Source organism: Elephas maximus, chromosome 6 (genome assembly GCF_024166365.1).
Source record: "Elephas maximus indicus isolate mEleMax1 chromosome 6, mEleMax1 primary haplotype, whole genome shotgun sequence".
NCBI classification, from domain to species: Eukaryota; Metazoa; Chordata; class Mammalia; order Proboscidea; family Elephantidae; genus Elephas; species Elephas maximus.
In genome coordinates, this window is record NC_064824.1 from 126,171,507 (window position 1) to 126,191,868 (window position 20,362).

The following is a 20,362-nucleotide window of genomic DNA, read 5'->3' on the forward strand; positions in this document are numbered from 1 at the left end:
AATGATGGAAGGCAGGATCAGTGAAAATGAAGACAAACACTTGGCTACAACCCTGTTTGAAGAAAAATCAGAAGAAATTATGAATGAAAAAGAAGAAACTCTGAGAATGATGTGGGATACAATCAAAAGCAAAAATTTGCAGATGATCAAAGTTCTAGAAGAGGAGAAAATTGAAGAAACAGGGAGAATCATTGAATAATTGCTGACAGGAAACTTCTCTAATGTCGTGAAGGATGAAAAGCTGACCATCCGAGATATTCAACGAACACCATATAGGTTAGACCCCAAAAAGAAATCACCAAGTCATATAGTAATCACACTCACTAAAATCAAAGACAAAGATTGTACCAACAAGATACCAACCTAGGAAATATACTCTCAAGGACTATCCAAAACCAAAAGAATTACAACAGGGAATCTGAGAGGTTAATCTGTAATGACCACAATGTCAGAACAAAAAAGAGAGGGAACAAACAGTGTAAGTATAGAACTCTGTAATGGAGAGGAAGGCAACATACAGACTGGTTCAAACCTGAAAAAGTAAGGGTAAATTTCAAGGGAACCACAAAGAAAGTTAACAAACCTAGTCATCAATATAAAGAAGAATAACATAAACTCTTAGTAAAATCAAATCTAAAAAACAGAAGAAAAGAAAAAAAAAATCCACAAACAAAACGACTTCAGCATAGGAGAGGAAGAGGAACAAAGAAAACATCAGCACCAGAAAAAAAGCACTACAAAATGACAGCAATAAACTCACACCTATCAATAAGTATACTGAATGTAAATGGCATAAACATGCCCATAAAGAGGCAGAGAGTGACAGAAAGGATTAAAAAAAGAAAAGAGAAGAAAACAAGGTTCATCAATATGCTCTTTACAAGAGGCACACTTTAGAAAGAAAGATACAAATTTTTTAAAAACCTAAGGATGGAAAAAATATATATCAAGAAAACAGTTACCAAAAAAAGCAGGAGTGCAATACTAATCTCACATGAAATAGCATTTAAAACAAAACCCACTATAAAAGACAAAGAAGGGCACTATATAAATGATTAAAGGGACAATTCATCATGACCACAATGCCATCAAGGTAGAAATTAACAACAAAAAGAGCAAGGAAAAAAGGTCAATTACGTGGAAATTGAATAACACCCTGCTTAAAAATCACTCAGTAATAGAAAAAAATCAGAGATGGATCAAAAATTCCTAGTATCAAATGAGAATGAAAACACATCATACCAAAACCTTTAGGACACAGCAAAGGCAATTTATAGCAATATATGCACACATAAAAAAGAAGGGACAAAACTTGAACAAACAGAAAGAGAACAGGAAAGAAGCCCACAGCTGCCAGAAGAAAGGAAATAACAAAGATTAGAGCAGAAATAAATGACATAGTGAATAGAAAAACAATAGAGGGCAAAAAACAACATAAAGAATTGGTTCTTTGTAAGGATCAACAAAATTGGCAAACTACTTGCCAAGCTGAAAAAAGAAAAAAAAAAAGAACTCAAATAACCCAAATAAGAAATGAAATGGGAGGAGGGGGGGCCAAGATGGCGGACTAGGTGGACGCTCCCGCGGATCCCTCTTGCAACAAAGACTCGGAAAAACAAGGGAATCGATCACATACATAACAATCTATGAACTCTGAACAACAAACACAGACTTAGAGACGGAGGACGAACAAATACGGGCAGACAGCGACTGTTTTCAGAACTAGGAGCCAGCGCACCAGGCAGGTGACCTTCGGAGCTCGATCTGGGGCAGAGCCCAGGGGGGCAGACGGCACAGAAAGGGGGCCCACCCCTTCCCCCCCGAACCCATCCCGGGAGGAAGCCTAGTAGGTTAGCGCGGGCGGCGTAGGGGCGCAGCCGGAGGGAGAAACACCCGGGAGGCAGTGACTGATCTGAGAGGGGGGAGAACAGCCTCCCAGCTGGGGTGCCGTCCCGCCGGGAGTTAGGCGAGAAGCCGACGGGGCGCGCGCGCGGGGGGGTCAGCTGTGTTTCCCTGGAGTGACCCCAGGGCGGGGCCCACGCGTTCGTGCGGGAGGACGCGCACCCAGTCCGCGCGTGTGGCACGGCACACCAGAGGGAGAAATCCCCGGAGGTGTCTGGTCTCAAAACAGGGAAAGTAGCATCCCAGACGGGGAGCCATTCCGCTGCGATCTGGGCACGCGCGCGCGCGCGCGCGCGCCGGCGGGGCATGAGCGCGGGGTCCATTTTTATTACCCTGAATTGACCCAGGGGGCGGGACCACCTGGTCGTGCGAGTGACGCCCTCCCAGTTTGCACGAGAGGTGTGGCACACCGGAAGGAGAAGTCCCCGGGAGGAACTAATTGGTCCCAAAGCGCAGAAAGTAGCATCCCAGACAGGGTGCCGTCTTGCTGGGGCTTGGGCGCGCGCACGAGCGGGGCGTGAGCGCGGAGTCCATTTTTATTGCCCTGAATTGACCCAGGGGGCAGGCCCACCTGGCCGTGCGAAGGAACTGATTGGTCCCGAAGCGCAGAAAGTAGCGTCTCAGACGGGGTGCCGCCCTGCTGGGGCTTGGGCGTGCGCACGAGCGGGGCGTGAGCGCGGAGTCCATTTTTATTGCCCTGAATTGACCCAGGGGGCGGGCCCACCTGGCCGTGCAGGTGACGCCAACCCAGTTCGCGCGAGAGGTGTGGCGCTCCGGAAGGAGAAGTCCCGGGGAGGAAGTGACTGGTTCCCGAACAGGGAAAGCAGCGTCTCAACCTGGAAGTCATCCCGCTGGGATTTGGGCGCGCGCACAGGCGGGGCGTGACCGCGGGATCTAATTATAATCGCCTGAATAGACCCTGGGGGCGAGCCCACCCGTTCGTGCGGGAAACGCCCACCCAGTGCCCACGAGCGGTGCCGCGCACCGGAGGAAGTCCCCAGGAGGAAGGGACTGGTTTCCGAGCAAGGAAAGCAGTGTCCTAGCCAGGGACCCGTCCAGCCCGGATTTTGGCGAACGGGGGCGGAGCGTGAACGTGGTGTTCAGCTCTATATTCTGTGGTGCTACACTCCTAGCTCTCAGATCCCTCCCCCACCCTCCCCAGGCGACCCCATTAACATCCGAATACCCGGAGCCAGAGACAGAATTCAGATAGGGATCTGACTGCATTTTTTTTAGCTGACTACTTGGAAAATCTAGTTTCCCAGTGATGGCTCGGAGACAGCAGTCCATATCAAACCACATAAAGAAACAGACCATGACAGCTTCTCCAACCCCCCAAACAAAAGAATCAAAATCTTTCCCAAATGAAGATACAATCCTGGAATTATCAGATACAGAATATAAAAAACTAATTTACAGAATGCTTAAAGATATCACAAATGAAATTAGGATAAATGCAGAAAAAGCCAAGGAACACACTGATAAAACTGTTGAAGAACTCAAAAAGATTATTCAAGAACATAGTGGAAAAATTAACAAGTTGCAAGAATCCATATAGAGACAGCATGTAGAAATCCAAAAGATTAACAATAAAATTACAGAATTTGACAACGCAATAGAAAGTCAGAGGAGCAGACTCGAGCAACTAGAATGTAGACTGGGACTTCTGGAGGACCAGGGAAACAACACCAACATAGCTGGAAAAAAATCAGATAAAAGAATTAAAAAAAATGAAGAAACCCTAAGAATCATGTGGGACTCTATCAAGAAGGATAACTTACGAGTAATTGGAGTCCCAGAACAGGGAGGGGGGACAGAAAACACAGAGAAAATAGTTGAAGAACTCCTGACACAAAACTTCCCTGACATCATGAAAGAAGAAAGGATATCTATCCAAGATGCTCATCGAACCCCATTTAAGATTGATCCAAAAAGAAAAACACCAAGACATATCATCATCAAACTTGCCAAAACCAAAGACAAACAGAAAATTTTAAAAGCAGCCAGGGAGAAAAGAAAGGTTTCCTTCAAGGGAGAATCAATAAGAATAAGTTCAGACTACTCAGCAGAAACCATGCAGGCAAGAAGGGAATGGGACGAGGTATACAGAGCACTGAACGAGAAAAACTGCCAACCAAGGATCATATATCCAGCAAAACTCTCTCTGAAATATGAAGGAGAAATTAAGATATTTACAGATAAACACAAGTTTAGAGAATTTGCAAAAACTAAACCAAGACTGCAAGAAATGCTAAAGGAGATTGTTTGGCCTGATGACCATTAATATCAGGTTCCAGCACAATACAAGGTCACAAAACAGAACGTCCTGATATCAACGCAACTAAAACAGGGAAAGCACAAAAACAAACAAATTAAGACTACTTCTAAAAAATAAATAAATAAAAAAAATAATACACACAACAGGAAATCATGGAAATCAATAGATAAACGATCAAAATAATCAAAAAGAGGGACTAAATACAGGAAGCATTGAACTGCCAGATGGAGAGTGATACAAGGCGAAATAGAAGGATACAAGTTAGGTTTTTACTTAGAAAAATAGGGGTAAATAAAAAGGTAACCACAAAAAGGAATATCAATTCCATAACTCAAGAAAAAAGCCAAGAAAAACGTAACGACTCAATAAACACAAAGTTAAACATTATGAAAATGAGGATCTCACAAGCTACTAAGAAAAACCTCTCAGCACAAAAAAGCATGTGGAAAAATGAAATGGCCAACAACACACATGAAAAGGCATCAAAATGACAGCACTAAAAACTTACTTATCTATAATTACGCTGAATGTAAATGGACTAAATGCACCAATAAAGAGACAGAGAGTAACGGACTGGATAAAAAAACACGATCCATCTATATGCTGCCTACAAGAGACACACCTTAGACTTAGAGACACAAACAAACTAAAACTCAAAGGATGGAAAAAAATATATCAAGCAAACAATAAGCAAAAAAGAAGAGGAGTAGCAATATTAATTTCTGACAAAATAGACTTTAGTCTTAAATCCGCCACAAAGGATAAAGAAGGACACTATATAATGATAAAAGGGACAATTGATCAGGAAGACATAACCATATTAAATATTTACGCACCTAATGACAGGGCTGCAAGATACATAAATCAAATTTTAACAGAATTGAAAAGTGAGATAGACACCTCCACATATATAGTAGGAGACTTCAACACACCACTTTCGGAGAAGGACAGGACATCCAGTAAGAAGCTCAATAGAGACACGGAAGACCTACTTACAACAATCAACCAACTTGACCTCATTGACTTATACAGAACTCTCCACCCAACTGCTGCAAAATATACTTTTTTTTTGTAGCGCACATGGAACATTCTCTAGAATAGACCACATATTAGGGCATAAAACAAATCTTTGCAGAATCCAAAACATCGAAATATTACAAAGCATCTTCTCAGACCACAAGGCAATGAAGCTAGAAATCAATAACAGAAAAACGAGGGAAAAGAAATCAAATACTTGGAAAATGAACAATACCCTCCTGAAAAAAGACTGGGTTATAGAAGACATCAAGGAGGGAATAAGGAAATTCTTAGAAAGCAACGAGAATGAAAATACTTCCTATCAAAACCTCTGGGACACAGCAAAAGCAGTGCTCAGAGGCCAATTTATATCGATAAATGCACACATACAAAAAGAAGAAAGAGCCAAAATCAGAGAACTGTCCCGACAACTTGAGCAAATAGAAAGTGAGCAACAAAAGAATCCATCAGGCACCCGAAGAAAACAAATAATAAAAATTAGAGCTGAACTAAATGAATTAGAGAACAGAAAAACAATTGAAAGAATTAACAAAGCCAAAAGCTGGTTCTTTGAAAAAATTAACAAAATTGATAAACCATTGGCTAGACTGACTAAAGAAAAACAGGAAAGGAAACAAATAACCCGAATAAGAAACGAGAAGGACCATATCACAACAGAACCAAATGAAATCAAAAGAATCATATCAGATTACTACATAAAATTGTACTCTAACAAATTTGAAAACCTAGAAGAAATGGATAAATTCTTGGAACAACACTACTTACCTAAACTAACACATTCAGAAGTAGAACAACTAAATAGACCCATAACAAAAAAAGAGATTGAAACGGTAATCAAAAAACTTCCAACAAAAAAAAGTCCTGGCCCAGATGGCTTCACTGCAGAGTTCTACCAAACCTTCAGAGAAGACTTAACACCATTACTATTGAAGGTATTTCAAAGTATAGAAAAAGACGGAATACTACCCAACTCATTCTATGAAGCTACCATCTCCCTGATACCAAAACCAGGTAAAGACATTACAAAAAAAGAAAATTTTAGACCTATATCCCTCATGAACATAGATGCAAAAATCCTTAATAAAATTCTAGCCAATAGAATCCAACAACACATCAAAAAAATAATTCACCCTGATCAAGTGGGATTTATACCAGGTATGCAAGGCTGGTTTAATATCAGAAAAACCATTAATGTAATCCATCACATAAATAAAACAAAAGACAAAAACCACATGATCTTATCAATGGATGCAGAAAAGGCATTTGACAAAGTCCAACACCCATTTATGATAAAAACTCTCACCAAAATAGGAATTGAAGGAAAATTCCTCAACATAATAAAGGGCATATATGCAAAGCCAACGGCCAATATCACTCTAAATGGAGAGAACCTGAAAGCATTTCCCTTGAGAACGGGAACCAGACAAGGATGCCCTTTATCACCGCTCTTATTCAACATCGTACTTGAAGTCCTAGCCAGGGCAATTAGGCTAGACAAAGAAATAAAGGGTATCGAGATTGGTAAGGAGCAAGTAAAGCTATCACTATTTGCAGATGACATGATCGTATACATGGAAAACCCGAAGAAATCCTCCAGAAAACTACTGAAACTAATAGAAGAGTTTGGAAGAGTCTCAGGATATAAAATAAACATACAAAAATCACTTGGATTCCTCTACATCAACAAAAAGAACACTGAAGAGGAAATAACCAAATCAATACCATTCACAGTAGCCCCCAAGAAGATAAAATACTTAGGAATAAATCTTACCAAGGATGTAAAAGACCTATACAAAGAAAACTATAAAACTCTGCTACAAGAAATTCAAAAGGACACGCTTAAATGGAAAAACATACCCTGCTCATGGATAGGAAGACTCAACATAGTAAAAATGTCTATTCTACCAAAAGCCATTTATACATACAACGCACTTCCAATCCAAATACCAATGTCATACTTTAAGGGAATAGAGAAACAAATCACTAATTTCATATGGAAAGGAAAGAACCCCCGGATAAGCAAAACATTACTGAAAAAGAAGAAGAAAGTGGGAGGCCTCACCCTACCTGATTTCAGAACCTATTATATAGCTACAGTAGTCAAAACAGCCTGGTACTGGTACAACAACAGGCACATAGACCAATGGAACAGAATTGAGAATCCAGATATAAATCCATCCACGTATGAGCAGCTGATATTTGACAAAGGACCAGTGTCAGTCAATTGGGGAAATAATAGTCTTTTTAACAAATGGTGCTGGCATACCTGGATATCCATTTGCAAAAGAATGAAACAGGACCCATACCTCACACCATGCACAAAAACTAACTCCAAGTGGATCAAAGACCTAAACATAAAGACTAAAACGATAAAAATCTTGGAAGAAAAAATAGGATCTACCCTAGGAGCCCTAATACAGGGCATAAACAGAATACAAAACATTACCAAAAATGATGAAGAGAAACCCGATAACTGGGAGCTCCTAAAAATCAAACACCTATGCTCATCTAAAGACTTCACCAAAAGAGTAAAAAGACCACCTACAGACTGGGAAAGAATATTCAGCTATGACATCTCAGACCAGCGCCTGATCTCTAAAATCTACATGATTCTGTCAAAACTCAACCACAAAAAGACAAACAACCCAATCAAGAAGTGGGCAAAGGATATGAACACACATTTCACTAAGGAAGATATTCAGGCAGCCAACAGATACATGAGAAAATGCTCTCGATCATTAGTCATTAGAGAAATGCAAATTAAAACTACGATGAGATTCCATCTGACACCAACTAGACTGGCATTAATTCAAAAATCACAAAATAATAAATGTTGGAGAGGCTGCGGAGAGACTGGAACTCTCATACACTGCTGGTGGGATTGTAAAATGGTACAACCACTTTGGAAATCCATCTGGCGTTATCTTAAACAGTTAGAAATAGAACTACCATACAACCCAGAAATCCCACTCCTCGGAATATACCCTAAAAATACAAGACCCTTCACACAAACAGATATATGCACACCCATGTTTATTGCAGCTCTGTTTACAATAGCAAAAAGCTGGAAGCAACCAAGATGTCCATCAACGGACGAATGGGTAAATAAATTGTGGTATATTCACACAATGGAATACTACGCATCGATAAAGAACAGTGACGAATCTCTGAAACATTTCATAACATGGAGGAATCTGGAAGGCATTATGCTGAGCGAAATGAGTCAGTTGCAAAAGGACAAATATTGTATAAGACCACTATTATAAGATCTTGAGAAATAGAAAAAACGGAAAAGAACACATACTTTTGTGGTTACAAAGGGGGGAGGGAGGGAGGGAGGGAGGGAGGGAGAGGGCTTTTTATTGATCAATCTGTAGATGGGAACTGCTTTGGGTGAAGGGAAAGACAACACTCAAAACAAGGAAGGTCAGCCTAATTGGACAGGATTAAAAGTAAAGAGGTTTCCGAGATAAAATGAAAGCTTCAAAGGATAGCGAAGCAGGGGCTGAGGTCTGGGGAACTTGGTTTGAGAGGACTTCTAAATCAATGGGCAAAACAATTCTATTATGAAAACACTCTGCATCCCACTTTGAATTGTGGCACCTGGGGTCCTAAATGCCAACAAGCAGCCATCTAAAATACATTAATTGGTCTCAACCCACCGGGAGCAAAGACAAAGGAAGAACACCAAGGTCACACGACAACTAAGAACCCAAGAGACAGAAAGGGCCACTTGAACCAGAGACCTACAATATCCTGAGACCAGAAGAACAAGTTGGTGCCCGGCCACAATCGATGTCTGCCCTGTCAGGGAACACAACAGACAACTCCTGAGGGAGCGGAAGACCAATGGGATGCAGACCCCAAATTCTCATTAAAAGACCACACCTAATGGTATGATTGCGACTAGAGGAATCCCAGAGACAATGCTCCCCAGAACTTCTGATGGCACAGGACAGGAACCATCCCCGAAGACAAATCATCAGGCATGAAAAGGACTGGTCAGTGGGGGGGAGAGAGATACTGATGAAGAGTGAGCTAATTAAATCAGGTGGACACGGGAGAGTGTGTTGGCAACTCTTGACTGGAGGGGGGATGGGAAGATAGAGAGAGAGGGAAGAAGGTAAAATTGGCACGAAACGAGAGACTGTAAGGGCTGACTCAATAGGGGGAGAGCAATTGGGAGAAGGGAGTAAGATGTATGTAAACCTACATGTGACAGACTGATTGGAATGGTAAATGTTCACTTGAAGCTTAATAAAAATTAAAAAAAAAAAAAAAGACAAAAAAAAAAAATGAAAAAGAAAAAAAGAAATGAAATGGGAGACACTACAACAGAACAAAATGGAATAAAAGGGATCATGACAGAGTATTATGAAAAACTATACTTCAAGAAATTTGAAAACTTAGTGGAAATGGACAAATTTCTAGGAAAACACTACCTACCCAAAATAACACAAAAGGATTTTAAAATCGGAACAGACACCAAACAAGAGATTGAAAAAGTAACCCCCCCCCAAAAAAAAATCCAATAAATAAAAACCCCTGGCCCAGATTGTTTCACTGGAGAATTCTAGCAAACATTCAGAAAAGAGCTTACTCTAGGATTACTGAAACTATTTCAGAACATAGCAAAGGAAGTGACACTTCCAAACTTATTCTATGAAGCCAGATAATCCTGATACCAAAACCAGGCAAAGACACCAAACACACACAAAAGAATATTACAGACCAATATCTCTGATGAATATGCATGCAAAAATTCTCAACACAATTCTAGCCAATAGAATTCAGCATCATATAAAAAAAATTATAGATCACAACCACCAGAAGAAAGGAAATAATAAAGATCAGAGGAGAAATAAATGAAATAGAGAGTAGAATAACAATCGAGGACAAAAACCTAAACCAAATGTTGGTTCTTTGAATGGATCAACAAAACTGGCAAACCACTTGACAAACTAAAAAAAGGCAAACAATAGAGAACACAAATAACCCAAACAAGAAATGAAATGGGGGATATTACAACAGAGCAAACTGAAATAAAAAGGATCATGCCAGAGTATTATGAAAAACTTTACTCTAACAAATTTGAAAACCTAGAGGAAATGGACAAATTCCTAGAAAAACACTACCAGGACAAAATAACACAAAATGATGTTGAAAATCAGAACAGACCTATAACAGAGAAGAGATTGAAAAAGTAACAAATAAAAAATCCAACAAATAAAAACCCCTGGCCCAGATGGTTTCACTGGAGAATTCTAGGGAACATTCAGAGAAGAGCTTACACCAGGACTACTCGAACAATTTCAGAACATAGAAAAGGAAGTGACACTTTCAAATTTATTCTATGAAGCCAGATAACTCTGATACCAAAGCCAGGCAAAGACACCACACACACACACAAAAGAATATTACAGACCAATATCTCTCATGAATATAGATGCAAAAATTCTCAACACAATTCTAGCCAACAGAATTCAGGATCGTATCAAAAAATAAATAAATAATAGATCACAGCCAAGTAGGATTCATACCAGTTATACATGGATGATTCAACATTAGAAAATCAATCAATGCTATCCATCACATAAATAAAAGGAAAGAAAAGAATCACATGCTCATCTGAATTGACACAGAAAAGGAATTTCACAAAGTCCAACACACATTCCTGATAAACCCTCTCAATAAATTAGGTACAGTTAACCAATGTCATACAAGAATGTGTGTAATAATTGCTTGGTGAGAAACTAGTTTGTTCTGTAAACCTTCATTTAAAGTACAATAAAAAAAGAAAAAAAATGGGTATAGAAGGGAAATTTTTCAACATTATAAAGAGGATCTATGCAAAACAAACTGTCAACATCACTCTTAATGAAGAGAGGGTGAAAACAATCACCTTGAGGACAGGAACAAGAGAAGGATGTCCTTTAACACCACTTCTATTTAGCACTGTGTTGGAAGTCCTAGCTAGAGTGATAAGGCCAGAAAAATAAATAAAGTGCATCCAAATTGGTAATGAAGAAGTTAAACTGTCCCTGTTTGTGGATGATATGATTCTATGCACAGAAAACCCAAAAGACTTCACAAGAAAACTACTGGAACTAATAGAAAGATTAAGCAGAGTAACGTGATACAAGATAAACATACAAAAGTCAATTTGATTCCTATACACCAATAAAGAGAATGATGCAAAGGAAATCAGGAAAACAATATCATTTATAATAGCCCCTAAAAAAATAAAATACTTAGGAATAAATTTAACAAGGGATAGAAAAGACCTATACAAAGAAAACTAGAAAACACTAAAGGAAGAAACTAAGAGATACATATAAATGGATAAACATACCATGCTCATGGATAAGTAGACTTAACATTGTGAAAATGACAATTTTATACAAAGTGATTTACAAATACAAGGCAATCCTAATGCAAATACCAGCACCATTCTTTGAAGAGACAGAAAACTAATCCTTAACTTTCTATGGAAAGAGAAGCAGCCCTGGATGAGTAAAGCACTATTGAAGATGAAGAATGAAGTAGGAAGACTTGCACTACCTGATCTCAGAACCTACTATATAGCTACAGTAGTCAAAACAGCTTGGTACTGGTACAAAAACAGATATATTGGCCATTTGGAACAGAATTGAGAACTGAGATGTAAAACCATCCACCTATGGTCAACTGATCTTTGACAAGGGCCTAAAGTCCATCAGATGGGGAAAAGACAGTCTTTTTAACAAATGGTGCTGGCAAAACTGGATGTTCCTCTGCAAAAAAAAAAAAAAAGATAAAAGAAAAAACATCCATACCTTACACCATGCACACACACAAAAAATTCAAAATGGATCAAAAACCTAAATATAAAGTTAAAAACTGTAAATTTCATAGAAGAAAAAATAGAATCAACACCAGAGGCCCTAATTAATGTCATTAACAGGATGCAAACCATAACCAACAACATACAAACTCCATAATATAACCTAGATTACTGAGATCTTCTAAAAATTAAACACTTAATGCTCATCAAAAGACTTCACCAAAAGAGTAAAACAAGAACCTACAGATTGGGAAAGAGTTTTTGGCTGTCACAAATCAGACAAAGGTCTAATCTCTAAAATATACAAGGAAATCCAACACCTCCACACACACAAAAAAAGACAATCCAATTAAAAAATAGGCAAAGGAAATGAACAGACACTTCACCAAAAAAGACATCGGAGGAGCCAACAGACATATGAGGAAATGCTTGCTATCGCTAGCCATTAGAGAAATGCAAATCAAAACCATAACGAGATACCATCTCACCCTAACATTACTGGCACAACCCCAAAAAAAGGACACAAAAAATGTTGGAAAGCCTGCAGGGAGATCGAAACTTTTTGGCGCTGCTGGTGGGGATGCAAAATAATACAACCATTTTGGAAAACAATATGGTGGTTGCTTAGAGAAGTAGAAACAGAAATACCGTATGATCCAGCAATCCCGCGCCTAGAATACATCCTAGAGAAATAAGAGTTATTACACGAATAGGCAGATACACACCCATGTTCACTGCAGCCTTGATCACAATCGTAAAAAGATGGAAACTACCTAGGTGCCCGTCAATAGAGAAATGGATAGACAAACTATGGTACATACAAAAAAAAAAAACATACACACAATGGTATATTATGCAACAATAAAGAACATTGATGAATCCGCAAAGCATTTCATAACATGGATGAATCTGTAGGGCTCTATGCTGAGTGAAATAATTCAATCACAAAGGGACAAATATTGTAGGAGGCTACTGCTGTAAAAACTTACAAAAATTTTACACACAGAAAGAAACATTTTTGGTTGTTACCAGGGATTGGAAGGGTGGGGATGAAAAAACATGAAATAGAAAATAGATATGTGGTAACTTTGGAGAAGGGTAAGATAGTATACAATAATGGGGAAGCCAGAACAACTTGTGCAACAAAAGGTCACTGAAGCTCCATAGACACATCCAAACTCCCTGAGTGACCTAATTGCCAAACTGAGGGCTGTGGGCACCAGGGTCTCAGGGAACATCCGGCTTAATTGGCATAACACAGTTTATAAGGAAAATGTTCTACATTCTGCTTACTGAGTAGCGTCTGGGGTCTTTAAAGCCTGTGAGCAACCATCCAAGATACTCCACTGGCATTAGCCCTTTGTGAGCAAGACAGAGTGAAGAAAACTGAAGGTATAAGAGAAATATTAGTCCAAAGGACTAATGGACCACATCTGCCATGGCCTCCACAAGACTGACTCCACTACAAATAGATGGTGTCCAACTACCACCACTGACTGCTCTGACTGAGGTGACAATATAGGCTCCTGGACAGAGCTGGCAAAAAAACGTAAAACAAAATGCTAACTCACATAAAAGACCAGACTTACTGGCCTGTCAGAGACTAGAGAAACTTCAAGAATATGGCCTGCGGACATCCTTTTAGCTCAGTAATGAACTCACTCCGGAGGTTCACCCTTCAGCCAAAGATTAGACAGGTCCATAAAACAAAATGAGACTAAAGGGGCACAACAGCACAGGGGCAAGAATGAGAAGGCAGGAAGGGGTAGGAAAGCTCGTAATAGGGAAGGAAGAGTGTTGACAATGTCACGGGGTTGGTAACCATGTCATGAAGCAATATGTATATAACAAAAAAAGTATACTAACTGTTTAATGAGAAACTAGTTTGTTCTCTAAACCTTCACCTAAAGTACAAAAAAAAAAAAATTAAAAAAAAAATAGGTAAGTTTTTCCTTTAAAAAAAAGAACTTTTCGTTGACTTTTTTGGAAACAGCCGAATCATGAATTCTTTCACTATTAAATCAAAAAAAAAAAAAAATCTTTTTTTGATTTAATAGTGAAAGAAATCAAAAGCTATGACTTATCACACCTTTTCCACCAATTAAGAAGCTGTCTCCAATCATATAGCTGCAAATATGGATACCAGCTACCAATGGTAGGTAGCATAGGAATCTGCCATGGACCCTATCATATGGGGAGGAAGATAGACTCAAGTCTAGTTGTGTGATGCTATCTTATTGGACCATGCTTGATTAAGTAATCATGGACTTACAGATGTTTTTGCTGTTTTATATATGTATGTGTATATATATATACAAAGATATATATATAAAATACATACATATATACATATATATGCACATATGTGCCATAAAAACCAGTTACCACCATGTTGATTGCAACTCATGGTGACCTCATGTGTGTCACAGTAGAACTGTGCTCCGTAGGGTCCTCAATGACTGATTTTTCAGAAGTAGATAGCCAGACTTTTCTTCCAAGGTGCTTCTGCATGGACATTTTGATTAATAGCCCAGATTGTTAACCAAGTGTGACACCTAGGGCCTCCCATATATAGATGGTTCTGGGTATTACCATAAAAATTTAGCTTTTGCTTGGATCGGTGCACTGCTGCCCACTGCTGCAGCAAACAGGCCAAGGTGTTTTATTCTCTACCAGACTGCAAGGGAGCCGCCATACGAACAACCAAATGCAACCCAATTATTTTCGGTGAGTCCCATTTTCTTTGCTGTTTTAGTTCAGATGTTCACAATGTCAGCCAAGGCTTGCCTGCTGCTGAGGTAGTGGAGGCTGGCAGTACTCAGATCTCTACAATTAAAGCATAAAAACACTCTGTGACAGCAAAGCAGAGAACGTGTAGCTTAACTTCAGTTTTACCATAAAGTAAAAATGAATACTATGAAAAGATGTTGAATATTTATATCAGGTCCAACTTGAAATTTCGGTTAGCATAATCTGCTTGACAGTGATAAAGAAATGCAAGTACTAGCAATAATTGCTATCATTTGTCTCATTTTAGTTATTTCATTTCCTTTGGTCACTGAAGTAGCTTCAGATGCCTGTCACTACCCATATCGTTTCTAACTTTTGCATTCCAATCACCAGTAATTATCAATCCTGCCTGTGTTTGATCACTCTTGGAATGTGAAAGTTGAAAACAAAGCTGAAGGTTCTGTAGTTGGAAAATAGGACCTTGGTAATACAAACAAAGCTGGGAATTGCATAATGGAGTTTTGCAAAACCAGTGACTTCTTCATTGCAAATATCTGTTTCCACCAACATAAATGGTGACTATACATGTAGACCAAACCAAACGGAATACACAGGAATCAAATCACCTACATCTATGGAAAGAGACAAAGGAAAAACTCAATATCATTAGTCAGAACAAGGCCAGGAGCTGACCGCGAATCAGACCAAGAATTGCTCATATGCAAGTTCAATTTGAAACTGAGGGAAATGAGAACAAGCCCATGAATTTCAAAGTACAACTTTGAGTATATCCCACATGAATTGAGAGGCCATCTCAAGGATAGATTTCACATGCTGAACACTAATGACCAAAGACCAGACGAGTTATGGAATGACATCAGGGACATCACACATGAAGAAAGCAAGAGGAAATTCAAAAGAAAACAAAGAAAAGACCAAAATTGATGTCAGAAGAGATTCTGAAATCTGTTCTTGAATGTTGAGTAGCTAAAGCAAAGGGAAGAAATGATGAAATGAAAGAGCTGAAGTGAAGATTTCAAAATGCTGGAGAAGGCAAAGTATTACAATGACATGTGCAAAGACCTGGAGTTAGAAAACAAAAAGAAAGAATACACTTAGCATTTCTCAAGCCGAAAGAGTTTAAGAAAAATTCAAGCCTAGAGTTACAATAATGAAGAATTCTACAGGGAAAATATTGAATCATGCAGGAAACATCAAAAGAGATGGCAGGAATACACAGTCAGTATACCAAAAAGAAGTGGTCGACATTCAACCATAGACACATCCAAAAAGTTTTAGGGACTGAATTGCTGGGCTGAATGCTATGGGGTCCACAGTCTCTGGGAACATCTAGCTCAACTGACAAAACATAGTTTATAAAGAAAATGTACTACAGTCTACTTTGGTGTGCAGCCTCATAGCTCTTAAAAGCCTGTGAGTAGCCAACTAGGATGCTCCACTGGTCTCACCCCTTCAGGAGCAAGGAAGAATGAAGAAAACTAAAGACACAAGGGAAATATTAATCCAAAGGACTAATGGACCATGTTTACCATAGCCTCCAGCAGAATAAGTCCAGTAGAACCAGATGGTTACAAGCTAACACCACTGACTGCTCTGACAGCGATCACAAAAGAGGGTCCTGGACAGACATGGAAAAAACTGTAGAACAAATTTCTAACTCAAAAAGAAAGACTAGACTGGCTGGCATGACCGAGAATGGAGAAACACTGAGAGTACGGCCCTCGAACACCTTTTCAGCTCCATAATGAAATCATTCCTGAGGTTCAAAATTCAGCCAAAGATTGGACAGGCCCATGAAACAATACGAGACTAAAGGGGCACAGCAGCCCAGGAGCAAGGATTAGAAGCCATAAGGGAACAGGAAAACTGGTAAGAGGGGGGAAAAAAAAGGATTTAAAAGGACTCAGGAAGACAAGTAAAGTATTATGATACATGTGCAAAGCCCTGCACATAGAAAACGAAAAGGAAAGAACACACTCAGCATTACTCAAGCTAAAACAACTGTGCTGATGTTGTTTTCCATCCTTTCTCCTTTCATGGTACATGTAGACAAAGCACTATTTAAACCTAAGTTTCTCAGTCATAAGAAAACTAAGTAAAATTTTTGAAATTTATTTTTCAATGATGTATCCTTCATAGTATGGTTTCCTATAAACCTGAGAAGTTTTTAATCCTTATTGCTAAAGAAGGAACTCTCCCTCCCCCTGCATGATGCTATAACTAGCTGTTTATGAACTTAAAAGTAGACAAAGGGCACAGAATATCCACAAAAAGAAACACAAATGGTCAGCGAACATGAAAATGATTAGCCCTTTCTTTTATCAAAGTAACACAAATATGAGTATTTTTCCCCTCCTTTCAAACTGGCAAGATTTATTTTAGTACTCAGTGTTGGTATGGATGTGATGAGACAGTCTCTATCCTGTACCACTTGTGGAAGTATGGACTGGTAGAATCATTCAGAAAGCAATTTGTCCTCATGTAACAAGTACATCAAAAGGCAAAATGTTTACCTTGGCTCAGCATTTCTACTAAGAAGCTACAGCACCACCTGTTAATTTTCCCCTTATATTTACTTTCCCTTTTAACTTTATGTAATCAGAGCCCTGGATTTCAGCTGGGCTAATGGCTGCCCAGAATAAACACTACTTGTTCTAGCCACCCTTCCAGCCAGATGTGGACTTACTGTTTAAGATCAAGCCAATGGGATGTAACTGGAAACATGTAGATAAGATTTATTGAAATTCTCTATCATTGATTTCACCCCACTTTCTAAAAGCAAATTCTCAGATCCTTAGACTCTCCTCCAAATTGCTTACTCAATGTTCAAATTCTACTATAGGTTCTTTCTAATATCCATCTTACTGAAATATACCACATGAAGTTAATTTTGATAGCAAACCGGTTATTCACTATAGTTATTTGTTAAAACACAAGTTATTCCATTCTTGAACAGCAATTTACTTCCTTTAACAAATTAGTCAATGAATTCAGATGAATCTCGGACTTAAAACTATTTGCAGACTATCACAGTATCATTAACACACACATACAAATCAAAGATTCTAATGAAGAAATTTAAAACTGATATAATTATTGGAGTGTCACCTCACTACCAAAAGTTAAGCTGACGTGCAATTCAAAAGTCACATATGTGGAATCACTGTTAGAAGAGTATGAAAACTTCAGTAATTATTAGTCTGTCATGATAAAAGTTACAAGAATTCTGACCCATATAATAAAGATATCATTTTACTGACACTAATCTTATTCTTGGGCTTAGAAGAAATCTGTACTTTTTATTTTAACAACAATAAAAGATTCTGACATTAAATTGAATTTTTCAGAACCTTTCAACGTCTTTTTAAACTTCTTTCTATTTGCTTGACTTCATATAATGAATAGTTTACAATTTTAAGCAAGTAAGTTAAAAATATATCTTTCTCCTGGGGGAATTAAAAAATAGTAGGTGGCAAGAATAAGCTATTGAGACAAAAACAGTTCTCATTCTCATTTCTTGCTCTGCCGGTGCAGGCTGAAATTTACTATACAATCCCGTTACATTTGATGACTTATTTTTGACAAAATGGTCACCACTCTTCCATGAGGAGGATCATTTTCATTATATAAAATTCTATTAAAAAAAAAAAACTCTATTGGAGTAGAAAAAGAATATATGCCATTTTGTTTGAAATGTTCAGGAAAATAACAGTTTTAAAATGAAATTATAGTACATGAGGAATACATTTTTTTAAAGGAAATTTCACATGCATCTTTTTTTCAAGAACATTGGTCCTAACCCCAACCTCTACGTACAGTTTTTCTTTCTTATCATTTGAATTTTCAAATATTCAGCCTCTTCAAAGAGGAACATATTTAGAGTTAACATTGCCTAAATGAAAATGAAAAAGAGAGAGAAAAGCAACTACAATGAAAACAACCACAAAAAAAGCTTAGACTTACCCCGTTGGTTGGCTGTGTCCATAAAACCTGTGTTGCAGAAGTAAGAAGAGGGCGCCCAATCTCTCAGCATATGTAACGCAGGTTCTATTTATTGATATCCAGGATTCACAGTCTCCTACCCTCTAATCATCAGAAATACTGGCCCTCCAGGTTAGTAGAAGGCATCTTTAATGAAACATTTTGTGGAAGTAAAAATATTCTTTTAAGTGACTAACTCACCAGGCCTTGCAGTTTGTTTGTGGCTTCTGATAACTAGATGGCAGCATAATTTGATGCCTCAGATTTGAATTATGATTCCGAGAACAACAAATCCAACCCATTAACATCAAATCAATTCCAACTCATAGTGACCCTAAAGGGCAGAGAAGAACTGACCTATGGGGTTTCCAAGGAGTCCCTGGTAGATTCAAACTGCTGACCTTTTGGTTAGCTGCCATAGCTCTTAACCACTACATCACCAGGGTTTCCATGATTCTGAGATCCCATTTAAATCAGTGTTATTGCTCAAGTCACTGTGCCTACATGTTGGACAAATTTATTTTTTGCTTTTGTTGGTAAAATAGACCCAACACCAAATCGGCCATTTCAACCATTTTCAAGTGTACAATCCAGTGGTGTAAGGTGCATCCACAAAGTACAACCATCACTACTATTTGTTTACATTTCAAGCTTATATTTCAAATTCAAATTTAGAATGTGACATTCCTGTTTGATTTTATACTTGTAGTTATTTTCTTTTACTCTGAAAGTTTAGGTTCCAACATTAATATAATTATTTGTTTTATGCAAATAATATACAGTAATACATATTAGCATAGCAATACTAAAAGAAACCCTGGTGTTGCAGTGGTTAAGTGCAAGGTTGCTAACTGAATGGTTGGTGGTTCAAACTCACCGACTGCCCCTCGGGATAAATGGAAGCCAACAGGCACATCTTTCTTTGAAGGGGTGCCTGATGAAGTTGAACCACCGACTTTTCAGTTAGCAGCCTAGCTTTTAACCATTGTACCACCAGGGCTCCTTCCCATAAATATTACAGTCTAGGAAACATTGAAGGGCAGTTCTGCTCTGCCCTGTATGGTTGCTATGAGTTGGAATCAACAGGATGGCATGCAGAAACAACAACATTGAGAGAGTATGGGTGGCTTCAGTGCTGAGTTAGAAAGGGAACCCGCAGTAGAAAGCAGAAGAGTACTGACACATTGCAGGAATTGAATCCAATGTCCCAAAACAATTTGTGGATAAATTTTTGAATGAGAAACTAATTTTCTCTGTAAACTTTCATCAAAAATACAATTAAAAAAAAAGTATCAGTATCATTATTGAAAACTGAGTTGTTTACAAATGTTTCTGTTTCTTAGAATTTACAAGAGATTAAAGTCAAACTACTGACCTCTCTGTTCGCATAACATAATTCTCTCTAGCTAAGCCAGAGATATAATAGTTAGCAGTTTTTTAAAATTTATTTACAATTGTTTTATTAGAAATATTTACATGGCTCCAAAGCTAAATCTGCAAAGCAAAGTATATTCAGGAAAACTGGGGTCATTTTATTTCCAAAAGCTTTTCTCTCCATCTCATTATATGTAACCATTTTTACTAAGGTT